The sequence below is a fragment of the Vipera ursinii genome, assembly GCF_947247035.1.
Source record: "Vipera ursinii genome assembly, chromosome: 3".
Lineage (NCBI taxonomy): Eukaryota > Metazoa > Chordata > Lepidosauria > Squamata > Viperidae > Vipera > Vipera ursinii.
In genome coordinates, this window is record NC_139516.1 from 172687083 (window position 1) to 172699233 (window position 12151).

A 12151-nucleotide genomic window follows, 5' to 3' on the forward strand; every position below is an offset into this window, starting at 1 on the left:
CACAGCTGCCACCTGTTCTTCAAGCAAGAACCATAAGTCCAAGAAGACCCCACCAGGTCTTCTGGGGCAATGCTACCCCATCCAGTATGGTACCCCATCACTATGGAAGAATTTTGTTCCCAGGAGGAATAAATACCCAAGGCTACTACTCCATCTTGCTTGGACTGAATCAGAGGCAATTGTGCAACATTCAGGGCCCTATAGCCTCCAGATACTGGGACAGGATATCCATGACATCACTCAACAGATCTGGGGTGGAGCTGTATACCTGACATTTCATCCAAACCACTGGATCACCTCACCCAGTGGCTTCATGTAGATATTAAATAGGAGAGAAAACCAAGCCATAAGCAACAATATGAAAAATAGAAGACAAGCAGAGCCATTCTATTATCAATATATACCAGATGAACAGGAACAGATCTGTTACAATATTCTACTCTGTCCACAGATTATAATGCTAATATGACATACTCAGAGTGTTCTAATGCATTGTGTTTTTTATGCTTGTACAAGAAACAAACAGAAAAATTAGGAGGGGCAAATAAAGTTTGCTGAAATAGCAACATTATTCCTATTAGAAAAAACATGTTGTAAATATTTAAGATATATCCACTATTCATCATCATATGCAATTTAAAGAATGGCTGCTTTTGAAAAAAGGTATGATTTGGCCCATTTCAACTGTATAAATAAAATTAGTCTTACACCTTTATCTAAAAAGTCACCTACATGCATTTAAAGCATGCCCTTGAAATAATGTTCTCATTCGATTTTACCAATGAATAACATTAAAAAGCATAGCTATTAAGACTACAAAAATAAAAGGTAAAGGTTTCCCCTGTCCAGTCGTATGTGACTCTAGGGAGCAGTGCTCATCTCCATTTCTTAGAGAGCCAGTGTTGTCTCAAAACATTTCCATGGTGGTCATGTGGCCACAATGACTATACCCCGAGGCACATGGAATGCTGTTATCTTACCACCTAAGTGGTACCTATTTATCTACTCACATTTGCATGCTTTAGAACTGCTAGGTTTGCAGGAACTGGGGCAAGTAAGCAAAGTTGCATAACACTCAGGTCTTGAACCCAGGCTGTCAGCCTTCCACTGACAAGTGTCTTTAACCACTGAGCCATCGCGGCTTTTTAATGTGTTTTAGAACAAATACATTCTAAATATGTTCAATATTCAAATATATTCAACTTGGCAAAATCAGTTTTGCTTCAATGTAAACTGCCAGCTAAACTGACACCCTTTTCTAACACCCTTTCTTACAAACTTTCTTCAAACACTGTGGTGTTTTCAACAATGGATGACAGCTTCACGCAATAAACAATTTTGTTCTGCGGTTAACCATATCTTTCAAATGGTTGACCTTGGAATTTTATTAGCAAACACAAAACATATATTGCCAGAAACAATATTTAATTTTGTTCTTATGCTTATTCTGTTGCTTTAGCTTTTTTATAACTTGTTTGCAAAATTTGTATAAATCTATTTTCAGCATAAGTTTGGTTAACCAAACCAAAAAACGTCTTAGAACACTCAAAGGAAATGCACTGAAAGAAGCAAAATGAAAACCACACGAAAAATTAGTTAATCCAATTAATATTTCCTTTTAGGTTTGGATACAGATGCACTGGCTGAGAGCGTATTATCAGATGTTAACACTTTATTTTACTGCTTTTGTAAGCTGATGAAATTTGCTATGAAGCAACTTCACTGGCTTACCTTCCAAGGCTCTTGAAAAGATGACTGAAAACATGTAAAATACTTTCTCCAGCTATATTTCTCATAATCATATTTTTACTTAGGTGCTAAATGTACAGCATATGTATAAACTATTATAAATAATATTTAATTATCAAAAAAATGTTTTCATGATTTCTTTAATTGAGATACAGTATCTTAACGACCATTTATCCAGTAACTGTGCAATGTTAAAACCACCCTAAACAAGGGTAACTTATGACTGGTCCTCAAAGTTTCAGCCATCCCAGTATCGAAATGTGATCACAATCTGGGCATTTGGCAATCGGACTGTACTTATGGACAGTTGCAATGTCTCATGGTCAGAAGATCCTCATTTTCAACCTTCCTTGCTGGCTTCCCACAAGCAAAGTCAATGGGGAAGCCAGCAGAGAAGGTCACAAGTTACTCTTGTAAATCGCTCACACTCCTGTGCTTCTTTCCCAGCTACAGTACTTACAGCATACACACAGAAATAAAAATATGGCAGTCCCCCATGCATCTTGTCTCACCTGGCAGTAGCCCCATATAGCCTGTAGCAGCCACTTTCTGCCCATCAGTCTGCTTGTGAGCTGCCTGGGACTTATAACTTCCACTAATTTCCTCATTGACTTTGTTTGTTGGAAGCAACCCGAAAGTCACAAGAAGGTCCTTACTTAATGATCTGTGTCCCTTGCTTAATGACAACAGGGATTGTGAGGACTGATGCAAGATTTCAAGGAATAATGTGGGGGAAAAGTCATGGAGAGGAAGCATTAACATCCAAAAGTACAGCTTAGTCCTAAATACACATATGCACAGTGCTCGAAAAGTTAGTCCTGTTGACCTGAATGACATTTATGCATAAGATTTGGTTACTATTATAATTAACATAGGGCTGCTTTTATTTTATAATATCTATATTCCAGAATATTCCTTTAAAATGTCATAATTCAAGCTTCTAAGACCAATAATATGGAAATGTAATAGTTTATGTGCTATAATAAATAGTGCTTATTTTTTTTAAAAAAAATTAGACCACCTCAATCAAGATATTCATAGGTAGCCATTATCTACTATAATTTAACCTTCAATTATGGTCCTAAGTTTTGCTGCTCATTAAGCAGGTTACCATGTGACAATGCCCAATTTTATGATTTTTGCAGTGGTCAATAAGCAAATACCAGTCATTAAATGAACTCATTGCCTGTAATGGGCATTTTCCCCCCCAGAAATCATAAGTAAACTTTGGTTTCCAGCAAAAAATGTGGTAGATTGTGGTCATATGATTGTGAGATGCTGCAAATGGCCATAAATGCAGGCTGGTTACCGAGTGCCCAAAATGTGATCGTGTGTATGCAGAGTGGGCCCTGCTGTCAAAATTTCAATTCCAGGTTTATAAGTACCTTTTTTTTGTCCAGGTCATATGTTGAAAATTATCTTCATGGCAAAGTATTATTTATATCAGAGGCACTATATATCACCATACTATCTGTGGATTATATGAAAAGGAATATTTAATTATGCTGAAGGATATTTTGGCATTTTAGGAAACATATGCTTAATTAGGTGGGATTTTTTTCATAAAACTGAACTTTTAACTTGCAAATTTCATTGCACTTCATAGTCATCAGGAACTGAGGATGTTGTACAAGTTTAAATAACCTTTAAATTTGCTTTAGGACATAAAGTAAGCAAAATGAATGTATATGGCTCAGAAGATGTAGAATAACAAATTCAATAGGGAAAAAATAGGTGGACTAGAATTGTAAAACTGTTCTATTGTACCAGATATATTTAACTTTCAGCATTCTACATGTTTTATATCTTTTCAAACATCAGGAATTATCTACATAGTAGTATACTTTATTTCCTAGATGTCAGAAAGTTTCAATTATGTAAATTGGATAATATATTCAAATAATGTTCTAAAATACCTTGATGGAGCAGTGGGCTAATGCCTCCTTAAGTAACACCAGCTGCCTGCAATTAGTGCAGGTTCAAGTCCCACCAGGCTCAAGCCTGACTCAGCCTTCCATCCTTCCAAGGTAGGTAAAATGAGGACCCAGATTGTTGGGGGCAATAAGCTGACTTTGTAAAAATGCCGCTGGGGGGGAAAAGCCCTAATAAGCAGGCATATACATAGAATGAAGGCTATTGCTAAGCACATTGATTTGTGCTTCTTAGATTGTAAGCCGCCCTGAGTCTTTGGAGAAGGGCGGGATATAAATGGGATTTTAAAAAATATTAACTTATTTGAACTAAAATATAATTACCGGTATTCCACCCCAATAGTTTTTTCTAGAAATGGGTATGGGGCATCATGGGCTTTTTTTCTGTAATTTTGTGTTTTTATACCATTTTGCTTGTTCTGTTGGGATCAAGCAAATACATTCTAACTCGAGCCTGTCAACACAGAATTTCATTAACATATAAAATATATTTATTTTTATTATATTATGTATTAGCAGCTGTTGACTCCTGATTAAAAATAGTTTATTCCTTTACATAGGTCTGTAAAGGTTTATTCTTTATATTGTTATATATAAGGAATATAACAATATAATCAGGGCAATCCCAAATTTTTGGAAATAGAATACAGGTAGTCCCTGTTTGGCAACCACAACTGGAACTGGCAAATTGGTTGTTAAGTGATCACTTAGTAAAACCACAACTGTGCTTATGATCTTATTTCAGGGTTACTTTGCTTTTCAGACCTATGAAGGTCATAAATGTGAGGACTGGTTGCAATGTTACTTTTTCATTAACATTTTAATTACAAATGGTCACTGTAAGAGGCAGTCAAGTTATTTGGGTCATTGCAAAATGGACTTCATTTTTCAATCATTCACTGACGTTTTGTCAGCTAAGTTCAATAGAAGATGCTCCCACCATTTGATATATATTTTTTAAAAAACTTTTGGATGGCTTTAAAAACTTGTTGAATGAAGTAGAGAAATATACTAAGGATTCGCTTGATGGCAAAATGTGCATGTCTATCAAACATTCAAAACCACCAGGATCTCATCCTATGTCACACTTACAGCTTTTATACAGGATGAAGCACTAAATCTCAGAAGGGGGCATCGGATTGACTTCTTAAGTCTTTCCCTTTTCTCCTTTAATGATCTTTCTTTTGCTTATGCAGTGAAGAAACGGGGCAAATGAAAAACAACTTCTTACTCTGGCATTAAACCAATATAGTAACAAATTCCTGTGCCCTTCATTCAGCATCCAGAAGACGGTAAACACACTTCAGAAGTAGTGGGGGCCAGGGGAGAGAAAGAAACGGCAAATAGGCCCTCGATTTGAGCAAGGCTCTGCAGCTCAGCAGCTTTTAAGCTTGCCTACAAAGGCAGTCAGTCCCCTTCTCTCCTCCAGTCCAACAAACACTAAGAAGCTCTCTCTCAAACGACTCCGAGTCCCTGCGTCCTTCCCCCGTTCAACGTAACGCCTTCCTATAAACAGAAGAAAAGCAGATGCGCTCGCGGGCTGCGAGGAACTTAGCAGTTCTACCTAAGCCGTGAAAGCGTATGCTTTCCTCACGTGCGGGGGAAACTCGGGTACTCTCCGCTTCTGTTGTTGGGGGTGATTCATTTGATCTCTTCCTCTTTGGCACCTCTAACACCAAGCCAACTGGCGGCCAAAAGCAGGGCAAAGGAAGCAGCAGGCGGCGGCGGCGGCGGCGCCTACAACAACTTGTTTATTATCCTTTTATAGTCCCAGCCATGGTGCAAAAGCTCGGAGCGAAAAGGGGCCGCCTCGGTTAACAGCTGGAGGCGGCGGGGAGCCGGGCAGCAGAACAACCGTCGCTTTTCTTCTGCCCTTTTCAATGCTCAGCGACTAAGAGGCTCGCAGATACGGGGAGGGGGGACGGGGGGCTCGAAATGCCTCCCGTGAGGAACGGCAGACGCTCTCTTTTTCCCCCCCCTCCGCCCTCTGAACACTTTCCCAGAGTCCCGGGCCCTGGGAGGGGGAGGGAGGGAGGGACCAACGAGGAAAAAGGAGAGGGAAGCGCCAGGGGCAGTAGGTTCCCCGGAGCTTTCAACGGCCTTTCAGAGAGCTAACCTCGCCAGCCAGGTCGTTCGGAGCCCTCGAGGCCGCCCCGCGCCTCACGCGCCCGTTGCCCTCCCTCTTTCTGTCAACGTGCCCCCCCCCTCCGACTCACCTTCCACACGTCCTCTGCGTCCCGAAGGGGACTGAAGATTTGAGAGGCTCTCCGGAGCGGAACCAAGCAGTTTAAGAACGAAAGGGACGCCTCGGGCTCCCGAGTCAGAGAGGACGTTGCCCGCTTGAACGCGTATATGTCTGTGCGTGGTGGGGGTGGGGAGGGGAAAGAAGGTCCTCCTCGCCGTCAGCCTCGTCCGCCGGCCGCGGCCGCTGATCCCGACTGTTTGTGTTGGCCCGAACAACGCCAGGAAGAAAGGGGGAAGGAGGGGGGGGGAGAGGCCAAACAGCTGAGAGGATGTAAACACTGGGGCACGTGACCCTATCTCTGGGTGGGAGGCGGAGACCGTCTATCCTTCCTTCGGACTGGACACCTGGTTGTTGCGTCGAGCTTGCAAGCTAGGGAGACTCCGCCCCGCAACTCCACGACCAATGAAGGGGCAAGAGTGTTGCGTCAAAAAAAAAAACTGATAACGTCAATAAGGCAGCCAATAGCAGTTCGCGATTTTTAGGCTTTGTTTTTACTTCGTCTGTCAAATAGCAGCTCTTCGGTGGGAGATAGGGGGCGGTAACTTGTGAATGGAATCTATTTGTTTGAAAAATAGAAAATGTAACGCCGTGGGCATTATTAAATTTAGCTTTAGGAAAGTTTCCCCCCCCCTCAGTTTCACAAAAAGGAAAGAACCAATTTTATGCTTATTTAACGTTATGATCTAAAAAAATAGAGACGATGTTACTTGCTCCTTGATTACCAGGGTCATACCAGATTTCCCTAAAGCCTCTTCCCGTGAGTGTGGATGCACATACTTTATGCTAGACAGTATGCCCCACTTTCCTGCTTGATCTTTTGCTTTCAAAGACAAAATTATATTTAAAGGGATTTGTAAAAGATTTTTCTCCAAATCTTTTATCTCAGTGACAAGCCCTGATTCATCAATTGTATGTTAGTAAAGCTGCCATTAAAAGCATATGAGCAGAGAATATTTTAAAAATTGTCCAATTTCTTCGTATTAAGCATATTTTCCTAGAGATTAAATAATCTATAATAATAGCTATGATTTACTTGTATCATACTTAACCACATTTAAATCCATCATATATTACATGACACATACCCAGTGGTAGGATTCAAATATGTGAACAACTGGTTCTCTGTATGGATGCCACTTCCAGAAGTCCATTCTGGGCCTGGGCAACAAAAAATTAGCTACCAGTTCTGCCGAACTGGTGTGAACTGGCTGAATCCCACCACTGCATATAGCCGTGGTGGTGAACCTATGGCATGCGTGCCATAGGCGGCATGCAGAGTTGTCCCTGTTGGCATGTGCGCCATTGTGGCTCCCCTCCCCCTCTCCACACATGCAGAGTCCGGGAACAGCTGCTGGGCAGGGTGAGGGCACCTATAAAAGAAGCAGTTTTGGCGGGAGAGTGAGTGAGCAGCCTTTGGAAGCGACCAGTGGTGGGTTTAAAATCAATTTAACAACCGGTTCTCTGCCTTGCCTTCCCTCCATCTTGGTCAGGCTGGGCTGCTCAGGGGGTCAGCTGGGGTGAGGATAGGAGGGTGGGGGTTATCCTGTACTGTAATCTAAGTTTTGCATTTGTTGTATTCAGTTGGGATCTATTGTTAGCCATAGCATTAATGTATATGAGCTATGACAGATATACCCTGAATTTTATTTTCTAAGTATAATTTTTAAAAAAATGAGAAAAAAATAAACTTTTCATACATACATTATTGTACAGATAATTTCATCCTATAGCATCTCACTAAATCAATTACAAAGTTAAATACTATTTTTCTTTGTTTTTATTTTTAATGCAGATCAATAAATTGTTTATCCTTATTTGTTGTTAGTTGTGAAGTTGTGTCTGACCCATCACGACCCCATGGACAATGTTCCTCCAGGCCTTCCTGTCCTCTACCATCTTCTGGAGTCCATTTAGGCTCACACCTACCGCTTCAGTGACTCCATCCAGCCATCTCATTCTCTGTCGTCCCCTTCTTCTCTTGCCCTCAACCTTTCCCAGCATTAGGCTCTTCTCCAGTGAGCCCTTCCTTCTCATTAGGTGGCCAAAGTATTTGAGTTTCAACTTCAGGATCTGGCCTTCTAAAGAGCAGTCAGGATTGATCTCCTCTAGGACTGACCAGTTTGATTGCCTTGCACTCCAAGGGACTTGCAGGAGTCTTTTCCAGCACCATAATTCAAAGGCCTCAATTCTTTGGCAGTCAGCCTTTCTTATGGTCCAACTTTCACATCCATACATGCAGCTGGGAAGACTATAGCCTTGACTATACACACTTTTGTTGGCAGGGTGATGTCTCTGCTTTTTAGTGTGCTGTCTAGATTTGCCATGGCTTTCCTCCCCAGGAGCAAGCGTCTTTTAATTTCTTGGCTGCAGTCCCCGTCTGCGGTAATCTTGGAGCCCAGGAAAATAAAATCTGTCACTACGTCCATTTCTTCCCCATCTATTTGGCAGGAATTGAGAGGGCTGGATGCCATGATCTTGGTTTTCTTAATGTTAAGTTATTTAGATATGACTAAATGCTATTTTGTCAGGAACCTTATTTAATGCATAATATTCATGCAATTAAAAGTAAATTTATCCTGTGTCTATAGTCTGTTGTCTATCCATGTGTCTATAGTCATTTTCTCTGATACAGACTGCAATTATCATGATGAAAATCATTTTTCACCTCTGTTGTCATCTACAAACCTTTATTTGCGTGTGAAAGGGAAACTATTTTGGGAATGGTCATTGACTGGTTTCCATACATCTCTAGATTAGATATGGTCATACTGCAGAACATGAGTTGGAGTAGGATATGGACATGGAATGGATGGGACAGATACGTGTAAATCCAGTCCATTTTGAATATGAAATCATGAATTTGGAAGTTTGTTTGTTTTTGTCATGCTCTTCTGCTTTATAAAAAAATGTCCTCCTGTTCTTTATGTACAACAAGGTTTCTCAACCTTGGCAACTTTAAGATGCGTGGACTTCAACAACCAGCATGCTGACTGGGGAATTCTGGAAATTGAAGTCCATACATCTTAAAGTTGCCAAGGCTGAAAAATACTGATGTAAACTCTGTGTAGTTATGGTGAAGGATAAAGATGAGACAGCACAAAAATAGAAAAAAATATTTAATGTCTGATATGTCTCTTCTTAACTCAGATTGTCTTAACACTACCATTATCACTCCAATCATACCACTGGGGGAGGGCATAGATTCTCTTATCTCTCATTATTACCGGTCATTCACTGCTGTGATTGTGTGATGGTCTTTTTGTATTTCATAAACTAATTCACCCATAGATACGGTTAAATGAGATTTAATGAGTTACTTTCTCAGCAACTCATCAACAACACTATCTCTACATTCATGAAGATGACACAATAATTCTATATGAATATCCTTTACCTTTGTGCAACTCTTCCTAAAGTTTTGTTTGAAATTTGTATTGGTATTCCAACCCATCTTTTACCACGATATATCATCTGAGATAAATCACTTAAAAGAAATACATTAATGGAGCATATCTATAGGTATTCCTACAAAATCAAATCCTTTTCATTCCCCAACTTGCTTCCAAATCTCATTTGACTCTGATAGAAAATAAGTTACACAAATTTCTATCTTCTTTCTATAAGAATCTAACTGTTGTTTTTTTACCCAGACCTTGTTTGGATCTTGATAGTCATGTCAAATTGCTTCTAGGATAACCCAGTCCATTAAATATGTAGAAGGACAATATCAGCCAGTACAACGTCTGCAAAAGGAAGTCCTGTTTCTCTAAAAGAAGTATTTAAAAATACCAACCTGCATATAGATAGACTGAAAAGGGCTAAGGAAATAATAATAATTTGCCCTGTAATTAAACAAACAAGACCAAGTTATGCAAGAGACATATTTCAATATGTTTTTATGTGTGATGAATTCAATAAGTACCATATGCCCTCATACAAGAGGATCCAGAAGCACCCCAGAAACATTTCAGAAATACACACTGGAATTTATACTGGCATAGTCCCCTTCTGAGATAGTGGAGTCCTTTAGTGTCTCATATGAAGGCATGACATAATATATCAACTGTATCTCTCTAGTCCCGTGTTTCTGAACTGTAGCAACTTGAAGATGGATGGACTTCAGCAATATGTTGCCTCAGCCTTCCATCCTTCCGAGGTAGGTAAAATGAGGACCCAGATTGTTGGGGGAAATAAGCTGACTTTGTAAAAATGCCAGTTGGTGGGGGGGGGGAAAGCCCTAATAAGCAGGCATATACATAGAATGAAGGCTATTGCTAAGCACATTGATTTTGTGCTTCTTAGATTGTAAGCCGCCCTGAGTCTTTGGAAAAGGGCGGGATATAAATGGGATTTTTAAAAAATTGAGAAATACTGCTCTAATCTAAAAGCTTAAGGAAGGCAGGTGTATACCACTCATAGAGAGTCTGAATTGATTGGTGATTTTTTTTAATAACAGGAAGATTTGGCCATATTACTTTGTGCTTCTAGTTTAAATATCATTTAGCAGCTATTCAGAATCTTTTCTTTGATCTTGGGCATAACACTAGAAGTTAGGTACCGTAACATTTAGAGGAGGGACAAACTTCTGCAGAAAGCAAATCACACATCTGTCAGCGTGAGAGTTCCTGGGAGTATTTTTTAAAAAAATCATCATGCAACATGTGGAATTTAAAAAATGCCAAATAACTTATGGAAGCCGTTCCAGTATCAGTTTTTATTTCCTACCATACACCAAATGTACAGCACAGAACACAGTTTTGTTGCTTTGATGTAAGAAATATTAACTGTATGAAGAAACAGTATACAAACTACCCCAAAATTAAAAAAAAATGCATACATCATTGTCCTTTACAAAAGGTCTAATTTACAGGATAGTTCATCAAAGCAAATTAACGCAGAGAAAGGAAAGGAAAAAAGAAAGAATGGGAAGACAGAGGAAGGGAAGAATCACAGCTCACATTACAAAACATCAAATACAAAGAAGGCAAATAAATATGAAGATACATCTTGAGCAAAAATCCAAACACAGATAAATTAACTGAAAGCCATAGTAAATAATAATAAATAGATTAAAAGAGATTGCTTAATTTAATTTAAATAAAATATAGGATTACTTTCTTAAAATATTTAGTACATTACTTCTTATTTTTTTGTCATGGGTGAATGCCTTTGTATGCCTTAAACTGGCGTCAGCAAATGTCTTATAACAAACAAATGAATCAACAATTACAGTAATTTAATAGTAATTTGGTCTTCTAATTTATATTAGCACATACTGTAGTTTTGTCAAATTGTTTTCTTTAAAAAATAAGCACAGCTTCTAAGAACATACACCTCTCCTGTCTAAACTAAGGTCTGAGGGCCACACCAGTCCCTCCACACACAGACAGCAAGCCCACCTAATGCCAAACAGCAATCACAGCATATGAAAATTGGAGAATGACTGAGAGGCAATCTGTGGATAGGAACACTATATGTATGAATGAAGACTGTGAGTAGGGTCATACCCAGTTGAAATATCATGTTGGCAAATAAAACTAATCACGGTCATTATAGCACCGAAAAAGTAAAGCCTATGCTGTAAGCCATTATACACTTTCCACTGAGGCACATACGCACATGAGATCTGTAAGGATGGGTAAAGGCAGTTCAGCTGGTGGTTTGAAGTTTCTTTTTTGAAAAAAAAATATTGTTAACATTGGGGGAAGGGAAATGACTTATTATTTTTACACTCCCTAAAATAGATGTTGGATCTTTGTTCAGAGCAGTTACAAAACAGGAACTGAAAACAGATTACGAAAGAGTTCACCTTGGACTAATAAATGTGAATGTGTTTCTGAATGAGGACTTACAGACTGCAACTCCCTTTCTATAATCAGTGGAAACTAAAACTTGCTGCCACATGACTCAGAGTTATATAAGACTCCGATATGTATATGAATCACCTCTGGATGGTCTCTGTTTTCTTCAGTGTAAAAATCAGTTGTATCAGTTTTATCAACTAAGCCACTCCTAAGATTTATTACTAGTCAATGTTGACAGTATTTAGCTGAATGATAAGTGGTGTTTAATGTTCTTGCTTTGTGATATGTATAAAATTATCAACTTGGGAAGCACTTTTCCAATATGAAATTATATTGATAGTGGTAAACAGAACAATGTGTTTTTTTCCAGCTTCTATACTTCAAATCTATCTTATTTGAATGATTAAACAGTTTGATCTTCT

The 12151-nt window shown here is 39.2% G+C and overlaps 1 protein-coding gene across 5 annotated transcripts in view; it reads right to left on the minus strand.

The window, feature by feature from the left end:
• Nucleotides 1–6121, minus strand: part of PCMTD1 (protein-L-isoaspartate (D-aspartate) O-methyltransferase domain containing 1) — a 47305-nt gene extending 41184 nt beyond the window's left edge. For 2 of the 5 annotated variants that reach the window (XM_083360003.1, XM_083360006.1), the window contains exon 1: nucleotides 5897–6109. The gene's annotated coding sequence lies outside the window, so the exon portion shown is untranslated. Of the gene's footprint in view, nucleotides 1–2261; nucleotides 2506–5896 lie in introns of those variants that run through there. The other 3 variants (XM_083360008.1, XM_083360005.1, XM_083360004.1) reach the window with 3 other exon arrangements.
• Nucleotides 6122–12151: the final 6030 nt, after the last annotated feature.